Genomic DNA, 20,362 nt, shown 5'->3' with positions numbered 1-20,362 from the left:
ACCAGGTAGACCAGATCACCTTTATTTAACCAGGTAGACCAGATCACCTTTATTTAACCAGGTAGACCAGATCACCTTTATTTAACCAGGTAGACCAGATCACCTTTATTTAACCAGGTAGACCAGATCACCTTTATTTAACCAGGTGGACCAGATCACCTATATTTAACCAGGTCGGCCAGTTGAGACCAAGTTCTCATTTACAACTGCAACCTGGCCAAGATAAAGCAAAGCAGTGCAACACAAACAACAACACAGAGATACACATGAAATAAACAAATGTACAGTCAATAACACAATAGAAAAGTATACAGTGCCTTGTGAAAGTATTCGGCCCCCTTGAACTTTGCGACCTTTTGCCACATTTCAGGCTTCAAACATAAACATTTAAAATTTTTCATCTAACATTTTTTTGTGAAGAATCAACAACAAGTGGGACACAATCATGAAGTGGAACGACATTTATTGGATATTTCAAACTTTTTTAACAGATCAAAAACTGAAAAATTGGGCGTGCAAAATTATTCAGCCCCCTTAAGTTAATACTTTGTAGCGCCACCTTTTGCTGTGATTACAGCTGTAAGTCGCTTGGGGTATGTCTCTATCAGTTTTGCACATTTAGAGACTGAAAGTTTTTCCCATTCCTCCTTGCAAAACAGCTCGAGCTCAGGGAGGTTGGATGGAGAGCATTTGTGAACAGCAGTTTTCAGTTCTTTCCACAGATTCTCGATTGGATTCAGGTCTGGACTTTGACTTGGCCATTCTAACACCTGGATATGTTTATTTTTGAACCATTCCATTGTAGATTTTGCTTTATGTTTTGGATCATTGTCTTGTTGGAAGACAAATCTCCGTCCCAGTCTCAGGTCTTTTTTCTTCCAGAATGGTCCTGTATTTGGCTCCATCCATCTTCCCATCAATTTTAACCATCTTCCCTGTCCCTGCTGAAGAAAAGCAGGCCCAAATCATGATGCTGCCACAACCATGTTTGACAGTGGGGATGGTGTGTTCAGGGTGATGAGCTGTGTTGCTTTTACGCCAAACATAACGTTTTGCATTGTTGCCAAAAAGTTCCATTTTGGTTTCATCTGACCAGAGCACCTCCTTCCACATGTTTGGTGTGTCTCCCAGGTGGCTTGTGGCAAACTTTAAATGACACTTTTTATGGATATCTTTAAGAAATGGCTTTCGTGACATATATAGGGAAGGAACCAAAGAGAGGGACATATATAGGGAAGGAACCAAAGAGAGAGACATATATAGGGAAGGAACCAAAGAGAGGGACATATATAGGGAAGGAACCAAAGAGAGGGACATATAAAGGGAAGGAACCAAAGGGAGAGACATATATAGGGAAGGAACCAAAGGGAGAGACATATAAAGGGAAGGAACCAAAGGGAGAGACATATATAGGGAAGGAACCAAAGGGAGAGACATATATAGGGAAGGAACCAAAGGGAGAGACATATATAGGGAAGGAACCAAAGGGAGAGACATATATAGGGAAGGAACCAAAGGGAGGGACATATATAGGGAAGGAACCAAAGAGAGGGACATATATAGGGAAGGAACCAAAGGGAGTGACATATATAGGGAAGGAACCAAAGGGAGTGACATATATAGGGAAGGAACCAAAGAGAGGGACATATATAGGGAAGGAACCAAAGGGGAACCAAAGACATATATAGGGAAGGAACCAAAGGGAGTGACATATATAGGGAAGGAACCAAAGGGAGTGACATATATAGGGAAGGAACCAAAGGGAGTGACATATATAGGGAAGGAACCAAAGAGAGGGACATATATAGGGAAGGAACCAAAGGGAGAGACATATATAGGGAAGGAACCAAAGGGAGTGACATATATAGGGAAGGAACCAAAGGGAGTGACATATATAGGGAAGGAACCAAAGGGAGTGACATATATAGGGCAGGAACCAAAGAGAGGGACATATATAGGGCAGGCAATCGGGGAGGTGATGGAGTCCAGGTGAGTTTCGTAATGCACTGACACGCGTAACGATGGTGACAGGTGCGCTCCATAAGGAGCAGCCTGGTGACCTAGAGAGACGGGAGAGGGAGCACACGTGACATGCAGGGGTTCATAGAAGACCCAAACTATCCTGATTTGTTTTTGGTTTGGATGTCCAACCAAGTGATACTTTCGTCTTGCCACGTTGTATTTTATCCAAGGATTTCTCTCTGTCAAATATTCAAGATTCGAGTTAGCACAAATATGAATAACACTTGCTATTGTCAATAATTATATAAATATATGTAATTTTAAATGATGTCAGACAATGAAATGAAACGTCATATAACATAAAAGCCATGATAGAAATCCGAGACCGCTGCAGCCGGGAGGAACTGGTATAATAAATAGGTTGTTCTTTTCTTTCCGGTCTTCACACCTCACAGTGTTTCACTCAAACCCTTTCAGCTCCGTGGTATAATGATCTCCAGACGTACTCCATGGTAGAGGTTGTCAACCTGTAGGTAACCTGTTTACAATAGCAATAAGGCACCTTCACGGGTTTGTGGTATATGGCCAATATACTACGGCTAAGGGCTGTGTTCAGGCACCCCGCGTTGCGTAGTGCTTATGAACAGTCCATAGCCGTGGTATATTGGCCATATACCACACCCACTCGTTTCTTATTGCTTAATTATACCATTAAGGTTTTAGTACGTTTTTTTTTTTTTTACAGCAGAAGGAACCAGCGCTGAAATGTCTCCGTGTTCATGTTACTATAAGGAGCTCCGAGAGGTTTTGGACAACACATGGTTTCATTTTACCGCTTCATGACCGCCTGGGTTAGCCTATACTGTATCTGTCATAGCCAGGCTACCGTTAGTGTGTTCCGTCGAAGACGCGCATCGGGAGACCAAGCCTCCTTTCACTTGTTGTAAAGCGGCTTTTCTCACAAGTGGATAAACGCATAACAATTTCCTCCAAACGATGCGTAAAAGTAGCCTAAACCCAAAACATCTGGAACTTGACACAGCAGTGTTACTGGACTGAGTGTGATACATAGACCAGATTGTATACCATGCGAGGCTCTGGACAAAATCCCCACTTTCTCCGGAGATAGCAACGCTGTTATTTCTTAAACTCCTGGAACGTCTGGACGAGGACGCCGCGGCGGTGTGAGAGAGAAAACCATGCTGCTGCCGGGCAACGAAACGGGCTACGTCTGGACCGAGTTATTAAACACCGGCAACCTGACGGCGTGTGCCGGTGAAGAAGACCACGGTGGTCCGGAGGCGGTGATTGTTCCGGTGATTTTTGGATGTATATTTTTCCTGGGTGTCGTCGGGAACTCTCTAGTGATGATAGTAATCGGGAAAATCAAGGCCCGGCGCAACAGAAGTACGACAAACATTTTCATCCTCAATTTAAGTATCGCGGATCTATTGTTTTTGCTATTTTGTGTCCGTTCCAGGCTACTATATACTCCCTACCTGAGTGGATATTTGGAGCCTTTTTATGTAAATGTGTTCACTATTTAGTGATGGTGTGTATGCTGGTGAGCATCTTCACGCTTGTTGCCATGTCAGTGGACAGGTACATAGCTGTTGTACACTCCAAAAAGTCCCCCTGCATTCGCAACAGGAGGAATGCCCTCATAGGGGTCTGTGTGATTTGGGCACTATCGTTCATATTCTCTATACCAGTGGCGCAACACCAGATACTTACTGACCACCCGGAAGCGCCGAACAGTTCGTTCTGCTGGGAAGCGTGGTACGCAAGCGCTTCCAAACACACCTACAAAGTCACTATTTTAGTCATTGGCTATCTGTTGCCGTTGGGGTTGATCATATGCTGCTATGCGAAGGTAAGACAACTTTTCATCTGTAGTAGAGAAACTGTCAAACGCTTCCCTTTTTACGCACAGGTTAGGGTGTACATTAGTGAGGTTGGAACACGCTCCTGTATGACGGAAAATGACACAATGATGACATTTATTGGGCTATAATGCTAATGTTTTTCAGCCAAGCGCGGCAATAAATGCTGTGAGCGAGAACAAAGTGCGAAAAGCGGCACCACTGCGCTCCGGAAAACCTGCGCGTGTGTCAGTGCTCTTTGTACCCGGCTGCAGCTGCGTGACCGTTTTTTTTTTACCCCGTGCGGTGTTGGGTTCAGAGGCCTAGAGTTTCTGACAGTCCCTTATAGTCCTTCATATGGTTTACTACAGACTGGGTTACCTGGAGAAATTACCTATATAGTCCTTCTTATGGTTGGTTACAGACTGGGTTACCTGGAGAAATTACCTATATAGTCCTTATGGTTTACTACAGACTGGGTTACCTGGAGAAATTACCTATATAGTCCTTATGGTTTACTACAGACTGGGTTACCTGGATAAATTACCTATATAGTCCTTATGGTTTACTACAGACTGGGTTAACTGGAGAAATTACCTATATAGTCCTTATGGTTTATTACAGACTGGGTTACCTGGAGAAATTACCTATATAGTCCTTATGGTTTATTACAGACTGGGTTACCTGGAGAAATTACCTATATAGTCCTTCTTATGGTTTATTACAGACTGGGTTACCTGGAGAAATTACCTATATAGTCCTTATGGTTTACTACAGACTGGGTTACCTGGAGAAATTACCTATATAGTCCTTATGGTTTATTACAGACTGGGTTACCTGGAGAAATTACCTATATAGTCCTTCACATGGTTTACTACAGACTGGGTTACCTGGAGAAATTACCTATATAGTCCTTATGGTTTACTACAGACTGGGTTACCTGGAGAAATTACCTATATAGTCCTTCTTATGGTTTATTACAGACTGGGTTACCTGGAGAAATTACCTATATAGTCCTTATGGTTTATTACAGACTGGGTTACCTGGAGAAATTACCTATATAGTCCTTATGGTTTATTACAGACTGGGTTACCTGGAGAAATTACCTATATAGTCCTTATGGTTTATTACAGACTGGGTTACCTGGAGAAATTACCTATATAGTCCTTCTTATGGTTTATTACAGACTGGGTTACCTGGAGAAATTACCTATATAGTCCTTCTTATGGTTTATTACAGACTGGGTTACCTGGAGAAATTACCTATATAGTCCTTCTTATGGTTTATTACAGACTGGGTTACCTGGAGAAATTACCTATATAATCCTTATGGTTTACTACAGACTGGGTTACCTGGAGAAATTACCTATATAGTTCTTATGGTTTATTACAGACTGGGTTACCTGGAGAAATTACCTATATAGTCCTTCTTATGGTTTATTACAGACTGGGTTACCTGGAGAAATTACCTTTATAGTCCTTATGGTTTACTACAGACTGGGTTACCTGGAGAAATTACCTATATAGTCCTTCTTATGGATTACTACAGACTGGGTTACCTGGAGAAATTACCTATATAGTCCTTATGGTTTATTACAGACTGGGTTACCTGGAGAAATTACCTATATAGTCCTTATGGTTTATTACAGACTGGGTTACCTGGAGAAATTACCTATATAGTCCTTATGGTTTACTACAGACTGGGTTACCTGGAGAAATTACCTATATAGTCCTTCTTATGGTTTACTACAGACTGGGTTACCTGGAGAAATTACCTATATAGTCCTTATGGTTTACTACAGACTGGGTTACCTGGAGAAATTACCTATATAGTCCTTATGGTTTACTACAGACTGGGTTACCTGGAGAAATTACCTATATAGTCCTTATGGTTTACTACAGACTGGGTTACCTGGAGAAATTACCTATATAGTCCTTCTTATGGTTTACTACAGACTGGGTTACCTGGAGAAATTACCTATATAGTCCTTATGGTTTACTACAGACTGGGTTACCTGGAGAAATTACCTATATAGTCCTTCTTATGGTTTATTACAGACTGGGTTACCTGGAGAAATTACCTATATAGTCCTTATGGTTTACTACAGACTGGGTTACCTGGAGAAATTACCTATATAGTCCTTCTTATGGTTTACTACAGACTGGGTTACCTGGAGAAATTACCTATATAGTCCTTCTTATGGTTTATTACAGACTGGGTTACCTGGAGAAATTACCTATATAGTCCTTATGGTTTATTACAGACTGGGTTACCTGGAGAAATTACCTATATAGTCCTTATGGTTTACTACAGACTGGGTTACCTGGAGAAATTACCTATATAGTCCTTATGGTTTACTACAGACGGGTTACCTGGAGAAATTACCTATATAGTCCTTATGGTTTACTACAGAACTGGAGAAATACCTGTTGTCCCTCTTAACCCAGAACCTGGAGAAATACCTGTTGTCCTTATGGTTTACCCAGACTGGGTTACCTGGAGAAATTACCTATATAGTCCTTATGGTTTAACCCACTGAACCTGGAGAAATTACCTATATAGTCCTTATGTTTAACAGACTGGGAACCTGGAGAAATGACCTGTCCTGTTTTACTAACTGGAACCTGGAGAAATTACCTATATAGTCCTTATGGTTTACTACAGACTGGGTTACCTGGAGAAATTACCTATATAGTCCTTATGGTTTACTACAGACTGGGTTACCTGGAGAAATTACCTATATAATCCTTCTTATGGTTTACTACAGACTGGGTTACCTGGAGAAATTACCTATATAGTCCTTATGGTTTACTACAGACTGGGTTACCTGGAGAAATTACCTATATAGTCCTTATGGTTTAACAGACTGGGTTACCTGGAGAAATACCTATATAGTCCTTATGGTTTACTACAGAACCTGGAAAATTACCTATATAGTCCTTATGGTTTACCCAGACTGGGTTACCTGGAGAAATTACCTATATGTTTATGGTTTAACAGACTGGGTTACCTTGGAGAAATTACCTATATAGTCCTTATGGTTTATTACAGACTGGGTTACCTGGAGAAATTACCTATTAATGGTTTACTACAGACTGGGTTACCTGGAGAAATTACCTAAAATGGTTTATTACAGACTGGGTTACCTGGAGAAATTACCTATATAGTCCCAGACTGGGTTACCTGGAGAAATACCTATATAGTCCTTATGGTTTACTACAGACTGGGTTACCTGGAGAAATTACCTATATAGTCCTTATGGTTTATTACAGACTGGGTTACCTGGAAAATTACCTATATAGTCCTTATGGTTTAACAGACTGGGTTACAGAAATTACTATAAGTCCTTATATTACAGACTGGGTTACCTGGAGAAATTAACCTTCAGGTTTATTACAGACTGGGTTAAAAATTACCTGTTAGTCCTTCTTATGGTTGGTTCCAGACAGAACTACTTCGAAAACTACTTTGGTTGATATTTGTTACCATGCACATGCTGTTACTTAACCCCAGAACTAAAATACTGTTGTTTAACCCAGAACTAAAATACTGTTGTTTTTAACCCAGAACTAAAATACTGTTGTTTTTAACCCAGAACTAAAATACTGTCGTTTAACCCAGAACTAAAATACTGTTGTTTAACCCAGAACTAAAATACTGTTGTTTAACCCAGAACTAAAATACTGTTGTTTAACTCAGAACTAAAATACTGTTGTTTAACCCAGAACTAAAATACTGTTGTTTAACTCAGAACTAAAATACTGTTGTTTAACCCAGAACTAAAATACTGTTGTTTAACCCAGAACTAAAATACTGGTGTTTAACCCAGAACTAAAATACTGTTGTTTTTAACCCAGAACTAAAATACTGTTGTTTAACCTAGAAGACTGTGATCTATCAGCAGACTGTGATCCAGCAGCAGACTGTGATCCAGCAGCAGACTGTGATCCAGCAGCAGACTGTGATCCAGCAGCAGACTGTGATCCAGCAGCAGACTGTCCAGCAGCAGACTGTGATCCAGCAGCAGACTGTGATCCAGCAGCAGACTGTGATCCAGCAGCAGACTGATCCAGCAGCAGACTGTGATCCAGCAGCAGACTGTGATCCAGCAGCAGACTGTGATCCAGCAGCAGACTGTGATCCAGCAGCAGACTGTGATCCAGCAGCAGACTGATCTAGCAGCAGACTGTGATCCAGCAGCAGACTGTGATCCAGCAGCAGACTGTGATCCAGAGTTCAGACTGTGATCAGACTGTGATCCAGCAGCAGACTGATCTAGCAGCAGACTGTGATCCAGCAGCAGACTGATCCAGCAGCAGACTGTGATCCAGCAGCAGCAGACTGTGATCCAGCAGCAGACTGTGATCCATAATGTCAAAAGCAGCTGAAGTCCAACAAAAACAGCCCCCTTTTCATCATCAATTTAACTCAGCCAATCGTCAGTCAAACAGGGCTGAATAGTGACTGGTAGCAAGAATGTATAAACACTGATGCTAATATACTCATGGTAATATATACATGTAAACATAAATACTGATGCTAATATACTCATGGTAATATATACATGTAAACATAAACACTGATGCTAATATACTCATGGTAATATATACATGTAAACATAAATACTGATGCTAATATACTCATGGTAATATATACATGTAAACATAAATACTGATGCTAATATACTCATGGTAATATATACATGTAAACATAAATACTGATGCTAATATACTCATGGTAATATATACATGTAAACATAAATACTGATGCTAATATACTCATGGTAATATATACATGTAAACATAAATACTGATGCTAATGATCTACTGATGCTAATATACTCATGGTAATATATACAGATAAATACTGTGAATATACTCATGGTAATATATACATGTAAACATAAATACTGATGCTAATATACTCATGATATATACATGTAAACATAAATACTGATGCTAATATACTCATGGTAATATATACATGTAAACATAAATACTGATGGATACTCATGGTAATATATACATGTAAACATAAATACTGATGCTAATATACTCATGGTAATATATACATGTAAACAAATACTGATGCTAATATACCATGGTAATATATACTGTAAACATAAATACTGATGCTAATATACTCATGGTAATATATACAGTAAACATAAATACTGCTGCTAATATACTCATGGTAATATATACATGTAAACATAAATACTGATGCTAATATACTCATGGTAATATATACATGTAAACATAAATACTGATGCTAATATACTCATGGTAATATATACATGTAAACATAAATACTGATGCTAATATACTCATGGTAATATATACATGTAAACATAAATACTGATGCTAATATACTCATGGTAATATATACATGAAACATAAATACTGATGCTTATATACTCATGGAATATATACATGTAAACATAAATACTGATGCTAATATACTCATGGTAATATATACATGTAAACATAAATACTGATGCTAATATACTGTGGTAATATATACATGTAAACATAAATACTGATGCTAATATACTCATGGTAATATATACATGTAAACATACATACTGATGCTAATATACTCATGGTAATATATACATGTAAACATAAATACTGATGCTAATATACTCATGGTAATATATACATGTAAACATAAATACTGATGCTAATATACTCATGGTAATATATACATGTAAACATAAATACTGATGCTAATATACTCATGGTAATATATACATGTAAACATAAATACTGATGCTAATATACTCATGGTAATATATACATGTAAACATAAATACTGATGCTAATATACAGACTGGTAATATATACAGCATAAATACTGATGCTAATATACTCATGGTAATATATACATGTAAACATAAATACTGATGCTAATATACTCATGGTAATATATACATGTAAACATAAATACTGATGCTAATATACTCATGGTAATATATACATGTAAACATAAATACTGATGCTAATATACTCATGCATGTAAACATAAATACTGATGCTAATATACTCATGGTAATATATACATGTAAACATAAATACTGATGCTAATATACTCATGGTAATATAACAGCCCCCTTACATTTAACTCAGCCAATCGTGCTACATAAACTGATGGTAATATACTCATGGTAATATATACATGTAAACATAAATACTGATGCTAATATACTCATGGTAATATATACATGTAAACATAAATACTGATGCTAATATACTCATGGTAATATATACATGTAAACAGGGCTGAAATGTGACTGTTAGCAGGAATATACACTGAATGCACAAAACATTAGGAACACCTTCCTAATATTGTCTTTCTCCCCCCTCAGAACAGACTCAATTTGTCAGGGGTCATGGACTCTACAAGGTGTCGAAAGCGTTCTACAGGGATGCTGACCCGTGTTGACTCTACAAGGGGATGCTGACCCGTGTTGACTCTACAAGGTGTCGAAAGCGTTCTACAGGGATGCTGACCCGTGTTGACTCCAACGCTTCCCACAGTTGTGTCAAGTTGGCTGGATGTCCTTTGGGTGGTGGAACATTCTGGAAACACACATGAGAAACTGTTGAGTTTGAAAAACACAGCGCTGTTGCCTTTCTTGACACACTCAAACCGGTGCACCTGGCACCTACTACCATACTTTATTTATTTATTATGGATCCCCATTCATAAAAATAATAATTATTATTATTAATTAATAATAATAATCTGGCTAAATTAAGGCAGTTATACAACTGTAAAAATAATACAATATATTCATTACAGAATTCATAACACACTAAGTGTGTGCCCTCAGAGTCCACACTCCACAACCACATATCTACAACGTAAAATCCATTTGTACGTCTGTGTGTGTATGTTATCATGTGTTTGTAGGCATGTGTCTGCGCCTATGTGTTTAATTTAATTTGTTTTTTAATTTCACCCTTATTTAACCAGGTAGGCCAGATCACCTTTATTTAACCAGGTAGACCAGATCACCTTTATTTAACCAGGTAGACCAGATCACCTTTATTTAACCAGGTAGACCAGATCACCTTTATTTAACCAGGTAGACCAGATCATCTTTATTTAACCAGGTAAACCAGATCACCTTTATTTAACCAGGTAGGCCAGATCACCTTTATTTAACCAGGTTAACCAGGTAGTACCAGATCACCTTTATTCAACCAGGTAGACCAGATCACCTTTATTTAACCAGGTAGACCAGATCACCTTTATTTAACCAGGTAGACCAGATCACCTTTATTTAACCAGGTAGACCAGATCACCTTTATTTAACCAGGTAGACCAGATCACCTTTATTTAACCAGGTAGACCAGATCACCTTTATTTAACCAGGTAGACCAGATCACCTTTATTTAACCAGGTAGACCAGATCACCTTTATTTAACCAGGTAGACCAGATCACCTTTATTTAACCAGGTAGACCAGATCACCTTTATTTAACCAGGTAGACCAGATCACCTTTATTTAACCAGGTAGACCAGATCACCTTTATTTAACCAGGTAGATCAGATCACCTTTATTTAAAAATAATAAAAATAGCAGATCCGTACCACATTGGGTGAGGCGGGTTGCAGAATGTTATATTTAGTTCGTAGATAGAAAGTGAGAATAAGATATATATGAAAAAGAGAGTCTATTTACACGGGATAAGACACTGGATAAGACAAAGACAAACACACACGTCCTACTGCTATGCCATCTTGGATTTTTTTTTTTATGTTTGCGTTACTTCACAGTCCCCGCTGTTCCATAAGGTGTATTTTTACCTGCTTTTTAAATATGATTCTACTGCTTACATCAGTTTCCTGATGTGAAATAGAGTTTCATGTAGTCATTGCTCTATGTAGTACTGTGCGCCTCCCATAGTCTGTTCTGGACTTGGCATGTCTTGTGGGGTATTCATGGTTGTCCGAGCTGTGCACCAGTATTTTAAACAGACAGCTCGGTACATTCATTTTGTCAACACCTCTTACAAAAACAAGTAATGAGGAAGTCAATCTCTCTTCCACTTTAAGCCATGAGAGATTGACATGCATGTCATTAATGTTAGCTCTCCATGTACTTTTAAGGCTAACTTTTTCCTTGGCACCCTTGGCAGCTCTTTGTTTAGTGTTGCAGTCATTTCAGTCTCTTTAGTAGCTGACGTGTATAGTGTTGAGTCATCCACATACATAGAAATACATAGAAACTCTGGCTTTACTCAAAGTCAGTGGCATGTCGTTAGTAAAGATTGAAACAAATCAAGGGGCCTAAACAGCTACCCTGGGGAATTCCTGATTCTAACTGGATTATATTTGATAGGCTTCCATTAAAGAACACCCTCTGTGTTCTGTTGGACAAGTAACTCTTTATCTGCATTAAAGCAGGGGGTGTAAAGCCATAACACATATGTTTTTTCAGGAGCAGACAATGATAGATCATGTCAAAATCTGCACTGAAGTCTAACAAGACAGCCCCCCACAATCATTTTATCATTAATTTCTCTCAGCCAATCATCAGTCATTTGTGTAAATGCTGTGCTTGTTGGATGTCCTTCCCTATATGCGTGCTGAAAGTCTGTTGTCAATTTGTTTACTGTGAAATAGCATTGTATCTGGTCAAACACAAATTTTCTCCAGAAGTTTACTAAGGGTTGGTAACAGACTGATTGGTCGGCTATTTGAGCCAGTAAATGGGGCTTTACTGTTCTTGGGTAGCGGAATGACTTTAGCTTCCTCCAGGCCTGAGGGCTTAAAGTAGGCTTAAATTGAAGATGTGGCAAATAGGAGTGGCAATTTCATCCTCCATTATCCTGAGTAATTTTCCATCCAGATTGTAAGACCCCGGTGGCATGTCATCGTTGATAAACAACAATCATTCTTCCACACTGACTTTACAGAATTTATTCTGCACTGACTTTACGGAATTTATTCCACACTGACTTTACGGAATTTATTCCACACTGACTTTACGGAATTTATTCCACACTGACTTTATGGAATTTATTCCACACTGACTTTACGGAATTTATTCCACACTGACTTTACGGAATTTATTCCACACTGACTTTACGGAATTTATTCCACACTGACTTTACGGAATTTATTCCACACTGACTTTACGGAATTTATTCCACACTGACTTTACGGAATTTATTCCACACTAACTTTACGGAATTTAGTCCACACTGACTTTACGGAACTTATTCCACACTGACTTTACGGAATTTATTCCACACTGACTTTACGGAATTTATTCCACACTGACTTTACGGAATTTATTCCACACTGACTTTAAGGAATTTATTCCACACTGACTTTACGGAATTTATTCCACACTGACTTTACGGAATTTATTCCACACTGACTTTACGGAATTTATTCCACACTGACTTTACGGAATTTATTCCACACTGACTTTACGGAATTTGAAAGTACAATGCTCGTCTTTTATAATTTGGTCAGATATACTTGGATGTCTAGTGTCAGAGTTTGTTGCTGGCATGTCGTCCCTAAGTTTGTTTATCTTGCCAATGAACAAATCATGAATTGTGTTGGCAATATCAGTGGGTTTTGTGATAAATGAGCCATCTGACTCAATGAATGATAGAGCCAACTTGGCTTTTTTCCCTCAAAATGTTAATTTAAGGTGCTTTTTATGTTCATTCTTAATATCATTTATCTTTGATGCATAGTATAGTTTATTTTTGATTTAGTTTAGTCACATGATTTCTTAATTTGCAGTACGTTTACCAATCGGTTGTGCTGCCAGACTCATTTGCCATACCTTTTGCCTCATCTCTCTCAACCATACAATGTTTCACTTCCTCATCAAAAGGGGATTTAACAGTTTTTCCAGTAATTGTCTTAACGGATGCTTATTAGTAACTGGAATGAGCAATTTCATAAATGTGTCAAGTGCAGCGTCTGGTTGCTCCTCATTACACACCACAGACCAGCAGCGTCTGGTTGCTCCTCATTACACACCACAGACCAGCAGCGTCTGGTTGCTCCTCGTTACACACCACAGACCAGCAGCGTCTGGTTGCTCCTCGTTACACACCACAGACCAGCAGCGTCTGGTTGCTCCTCGTTACACACCACAGACCAGCAGCGTCTGGTTGCTCCTCGTTACACACCACAGACCAGCAGCGTCTGGTTGCTCCTCGTTACACACCACAGACCAGCAGCGTCTGGTTGCTCCTCGTTACACACCACAGACCAGCAGCGTCTGGTTGCTCCTCATTACACACCACAGACCAGCAGCGTCTGGTTGCTCCTCATTACACACCACAGACCAGCAGCGTCTGGTTGCTCCTCGTTACACACCACAGACCAGCAGCGTCTGGTTGCTCCTCATTACACACCACAGACCAGCAGCGTCTGGTTGCTCCTCATTACACACCACAGACCAGCAGCGTCTGGTTGCTCCTCATTACACACCACAGACCAGCAGCGTCTGGTTGCTCCTCATTACACACCACAGACCAGCAGCGTCTGGTTGCTCCTCATTACACACCACAGACCAGCAGCGTCTGGTTGCTCCTCATTACACACCACAGACCAGCAGCGCCTGGTTGCTCCTCGTTACACACCACAGACCAGCAGCGTCTGGTTGCTCCTCGTTACACACCACAGACCAGCAGCGTCTGGTTGCTCCTCATTACACACCACAGACCAGCAGCGTCTGGTTGCTCCTCATTACACACCACAGACCAGCAGCGTCTGGTTGCTCCTCGTTACACACCACAGACCAGCAGCGTCTGGTTGCTCCTCCTTACACACCACAGACCAGCAGCGTCTGGTTGCTCCTCATTACACACCACAGACCAGCAGCGTCTGGTTGCTCCTCATTACACACCACAGACCAGCAGCGTCTGGTTGCTCCTCATTACACACCACAGACCAGCAGCGTCTGGTTGCTCCTCGTTACACACCACAGACCAGCAGCGTCTGGTTGCTCCTCGTTACACACCACAGACCAGCAGCGTCTGGTTGCTCCTCATTACACACCACAGACCAGCAGCGTCTGGTTGCTCCTCATTACACACCACAGACCAGCAGCGTCTGGTTGCTCCTCATTACACACCACAGACCAGCAGCGTCTGGTTGCTCCTCATTACACACCACAGACCAGCAGCGCCTGGTTGCTCCTCATTACACACCACAGACCAGCAGCGTCTGGTTGCTCCTCATTACACACCACAGACCAGCAGCGTCTGGTTGCTCCTCATTACACACCACAGACCAGCAGCGTCTGGTTGCTCCTCATTACACACCACAGACCAGCAGCGTCTGGTTGCTCCTCATTACACACCACAGACCAGCAGCGTCTGGTTGCTCCTCATTACACACCACAGACCAGCAGCGTCTGGTTGCTCCTCATTACACACAGACCAGCAGCGTCTGGTTGCTCCTCGTTACCAGACCAGCAGCGTCTGGTTGCTCCTCATTACACACCACAGACCAGCAGCGTCTGGTTGCTCCTCATTACACACCACAGACCAGCAGCGTCTGGTTGCTCCTCGTTACACACCACAGACCAGCAGCGTCTGGTTGCTCCTCATTACACACCACAGACCAGCAGCGTCTGGTTGCTCCTCCTTACAGACCAGCAGCGTCTGGTTGCTCCTCATTACACACCACAGACCAGCAGCGTCTGGTTGCTCCTCATTACACACCACAGACCAGCAGCGTCTGGTTGCTCCTCATTACACACCACAGACCAGCAGCGTCTGGTTGCTCCTCATTACACACCACAGACCAGCAGCGTCTGGTTGCTCCTCATTACACACCACAGACCAGCAGCGTCTGGTTGCTCCTCATTACACACCACAGACCAGCAGCGTCTGGTTGCTCCTCATTACACACCACAGACCAGCAGCGTCTGGTTGCTCCTCATTACACACCACAGACCAGCAGCGTCTGGTTGCTCCTCATTACACACCACAGACCAGCAGCGCCTGGTTGCTCCTCATTACACACCACAGACCAGCAGCGTCTGGTTGCTCCTCATTACACACCACAGACCAGCAGCGTCTGGTTGCTCCTCATTACACACCACAGACCAGCAGCGTCTGGTTGCTCCTCATTACACACCACAGACCAGCAGCGTCTGGTTGCTCCTCATTACACACCACAGACCAGCAGCGTCTGGTTGCTCCTCATTACACACCACAGACCAGCAGCGTCTGGTTGCTCCTCATTACACACCACAGACCAGCAGCGTCTGGTTGCTCCTCATTACACACCACAGACCAGCAGCGTCTGGTTGCTCCTCATTACACACCACAGACCAGCAGCGTCTGGTTGCTCCTCATTACACACCACAGACCAGCAGCGTCTGGTTGCTCCTCATTACACACCACAGACCAGCAGCGTCTGGTTGCTCCTCATTACACACCACAGACCAGCAGCGCCTGGTTGCTCCTCATTACACACCACAGACCAGCAGCGTCTGGTTGCTCCTCATTACACACCACAGACCAGCAGCGTCTGGACCAGCAGTGTCTGGTTGCTCCTCATTACATACCACAGACCAGCAGCGTCTGGTTGCTCCTCATTACACACACAGACCAGCAGCGTCTGGTTGCTCCTCATTACACATCACAGACCAGCAGCGTCTGGTTGCTCCTCATTACACACCACAGACCAGCAGCGTCTGGTTGCTCCTCATTACACACCACAGACCAGCAGCGCCTGGTTGCTCCTCATTACACACCACAGACCAGCAGTGTCTGGTTGCTCCTCATTACATACCACAGACCAGCAGCGTCTGGTTTCTCCTCATTACACACCACAGACCAGCAGCGTCTGGTTGCTCCTCATTACACACCACAGACCTGCAGCGTCTGGTTGCTCCTCGTTACACACCACAGACCAGCAGCGTCTGGTTGCTCCTCATTACACATCACAGACCAGCAGCGTCTGGTTGCTCCTCATTACACACCACAGACCAGCAGCGTCTGGTTGCTCCTCATTACACACCACAGACCAGCAGCGTCTGGTTGCTCCTCATTACATACCACAGACCAGCAGCGTCTGGTTGCTCCTCATTACACACCACAGACCAGCAGCGTCTGGTTGCTCCTCATTACACATCACAGACCAGCAGCGTCTGGTTGCTCCTCATTACACACCACAGACCAGCAGCGTCTGGTTGCTCCTCATTACACACCACAGACCAGCAGCGCCTGGTTGCTCCTCATTACACACCACAGACCAGCAGCGTCTGGTTGCTCCTCATTACACACCACAGACCAGCAGCGTCTGGTTGCTCCTCGTTACACACCACAGACCAGCAGCGTCTGGTTGCTCCTCATTACATACCACAGACCAGCAGCGTCTGGTTGCTCCTCATTACACACCACAGACCAGCAGCGTCTGGTTGCTCCTCATTACACATCACAGACCAGCAGCGTCTGGTTGCTCCTCATTACACACCACAGACCAGCAGCGTCTGGTTGCTCCTCATTACACACCACAGACCAGCAGCGCCTGGTTGCTCCTCATTACACACCACAGACCAGCAGTGTCTGGTTGCTCCTCATTACATACCACAGACCAGCAGCGTCTGGTTTCTCCTCATTACACACCACAGACCAGCAGCGTCTGGTTGCTCCTCATTACACACCACAGACCTGCAGCGTCTGGTTGCTCCTCGTTACACACCACAGACCAGCAGCGTCTGGTTGCTCCTCATTACACATCACAGACCAGCAGCGTCTGGTTGCTCCTCATTACACACCACAGACCAGCAGCGTCTGGTTGCTCCTCATTACACACCACAGACCAGCAGCGTCTGGTTGCTCCTCATTACACACCACAGACCAGCAGCGTCTGGTTGCTCCTCATTACACATCACAGACCAGCAGCGCCTGGTTGCTCCTCATTACACACCACAGACCAGCAGTGTCTGGTTGCTCCTCATTACATACCACAGACCAGCAGCGTCTGGTTGCTCCTCATTACACACCACAGACCAGCAGCGTCTGGTTGCTCCTCATTACAAAATCAAATCAAATCAAATCAAATTTATTTATATAGCCCTTCGTACATCAGCTGATATCTCAAAGTGCTGTACAGAAACCCAGCCTAAAACCCCAAACAGCAAACAATGCAGGTGTAAAAGCACGGTGGCTAGGAAAAACTCCCTAGAAAGGCCAAAACCTAGGAAGAAACCTAGAGAGGAACCGGGCTATGTGGGGTGGCCAGTCCTCTTCTGGCTGTGCCGGGTAGAGATTATAACAGAACATGACCAAGATGTTCAAATGTTCATAAATGACCAGCATGTTCAAATAATAATAAGGCAGAACAGTTGAAACTAGAGCAGCAGCACAGTCAGGTGGACTGGGGACAGCAAGGAGCCATCATGTCAGGTAGTCCTGGGGCACGGTCCTAGGGCTCAGGTCCTCCGAGAGAGAGAAAGAAAGAGAGAATTAGAGAGAGCATATGTGGGGTGGCCAGTCCTCTTCTCGCTGTGCCGGGTGGAGATTATAACAGAACGTGGCCAAGATGTTCAAATGTTCATAAATGACCAGCATGGTTGAATAATAGTAAGGCAGAACAGTTGAAACTGGAGCAGGAGCATGGCCAGGTGGACTGGGGACAGCAAGGAGTCCTCATGTCAGGTAGTCCTGGGACATGGTCCTAGGGCCCAGGCCAGTTGAAACTGGAGCAGCAGCATGGCCAGGTGGACTGGGGACAGCAAGGAGTCATCATGTCAGGTAGTCCTGGGGCATGGTCCTAGGGCTCAGGTCCTCCGAGAGAGAGAAAGAAAGAGAGAAGGAGAGAATTAGAGAACGCACACTTAGATTTACACAGGACACCGAATAGGACAGGAGAAGTACTCCAGATAAACAAACTGACCCTAGCCCCCGACACATAAACTACTGCAGCATAAATACTGGAGGCTGAGACAGGAGGGGTCAGGAGACACTGTGGCCCCATCCGAGGACACCCCCGGACAGGGCCAAACAGGTAGGATATAACCCCACCCACTTTGCCAAAGCACAGCCCCCACACCACTAGCGGGAAATCTTCAACCACCAACTACCATCCTGAGACAAGCCCGAGTATAGCCCACAAAGATCTCCGACACGGTACAACCCAAGGGGGAGGAAACCCAGACAGGCCGACCACAACAGTGAATCAACCCACCCAGGTGACGCACCCCCCCAGGGACGGCACGAGAGAGCCCCAGCAAGCCAGTGACTCAGCCCCCGTAACAGGGTTAGAGGCAGAGAATCCCAGTGGAAAAAGGGGAACCGGCCAGGCAGAGACAGCAAGGGCGGTTCGTTGCTCCAGAGCCTTTCCGTTCACCTTCCCACTCCTGGGCCAGACTACACTCAATCATATGACCCACCGAAGAGATGAGTCTTCAGTAAAGACTTAAAGGTTGAGACCGAGTCTGCGTCTCTGACATGGGTAGGCAGACCGTTCCATAAAAATGGAGCTCTATAGGAGAAAGCCCTGCCTCCAGCTGTTTGCTTAGAAATTCTAGGGACAATTAGGAGGCCTGCGTCTTGTGACCGTAGCGTACGTGTAGGTATGTACGGCAGGACCAAATCAGAGAGGTAGGTAGGAGCAAGCCCATGTAATGCTTTGTAGGTTAGCAGTAAAACCTTGAAATCAGCCCTTGCTTTGACAGGAAGCCAGTGTAGAGAGGCTAGCACTGGAGTAATATGATCAAATTTTTTGGTTCTAGTCAGGATTCTAGCAGCCGTATTTAGCACTAACTGAAGTTTATTTAGTGCTTTATCCGGGTAGCCGGAAAATAGAGCATTGCAGTAGTCTAACCTAGAAGTGACAAAAGCATGGATTAATTTTTCTGCATCATTTTTGGACAGAAAGTTTCTGATTTTTGCAATGTTACGTAGATGGAAAAAAGCTGTCCTCGAAATGGTCTTGATATGTTCTTCAAAAGAGAGACCAGGGTCCAGAGTAACGCCGAGGTCCTTCACAGTTTTATTTGAGACGACTGTACAACCATTAAGATTAATTGTCAGATTCAACAGAAGATCTCTTTGTTTCTTGGGACCTAGAACAAGCATCTCTGTTTTGTCCGAGTTTAATAGTAGAAAGTTTGCAGCCATCCACTTCCTTATGTCTGAAACACATGCTTCTAGCGAGGGCAATTTTGGTGCTTCGCCATGTTTCATTGAAATGTACAGCTGTGTGTCATCCGCATAGCAGTGAAAGTTTACATTATGTTTTCGAATAACATCCCCAAGAGGTAAAATATATAGTGAAAACAATAGTGGTCCTAAAACAGAACCTTGAGGAACACCGAAATGTACAGTTGATTTGTCAGAGGACAAACCATTCACAGAGACAAACTGATATCTTTCCGACAGATAAGACCTAAACCAGGCCAGAACATGTCCGTGTAGACCAATTTGGGTTTCCAATCTCTCCAAAAGAATGTGGTGATCGATGGTATCAAAAGCAGCACTAAGGTCTAGGAGCACGAGGACAGATGCAGAGCCTCGGTCCGATGCCATCAAAATGTCA

The 20,362-nt window shown here is 43.0% G+C and overlaps 1 pseudogene; it reads left to right on the top strand.

The window, feature by feature from the left end:
* Positions 1–2,725: 2,725 nt before the first annotated feature.
* The window catches only part of LOC124035469, a 101,321-nt pseudogene continuing 83,684 nt past the window's right edge, over positions 2,726–20,362 (top strand).

The sequence above is a fragment of the Oncorhynchus gorbuscha genome, linkage group LG05 (genome assembly GCF_021184085.1).
Source record: "Oncorhynchus gorbuscha isolate QuinsamMale2020 ecotype Even-year linkage group LG05, OgorEven_v1.0, whole genome shotgun sequence".
In the NCBI taxonomy this organism is placed as follows: Eukaryota; Metazoa; Chordata; class Actinopteri; order Salmoniformes; family Salmonidae; genus Oncorhynchus; species Oncorhynchus gorbuscha.
Note: the sequence above shows the minus strand (reverse complement) of the source record. Positions and strands in the feature narration are given on the sequence as shown.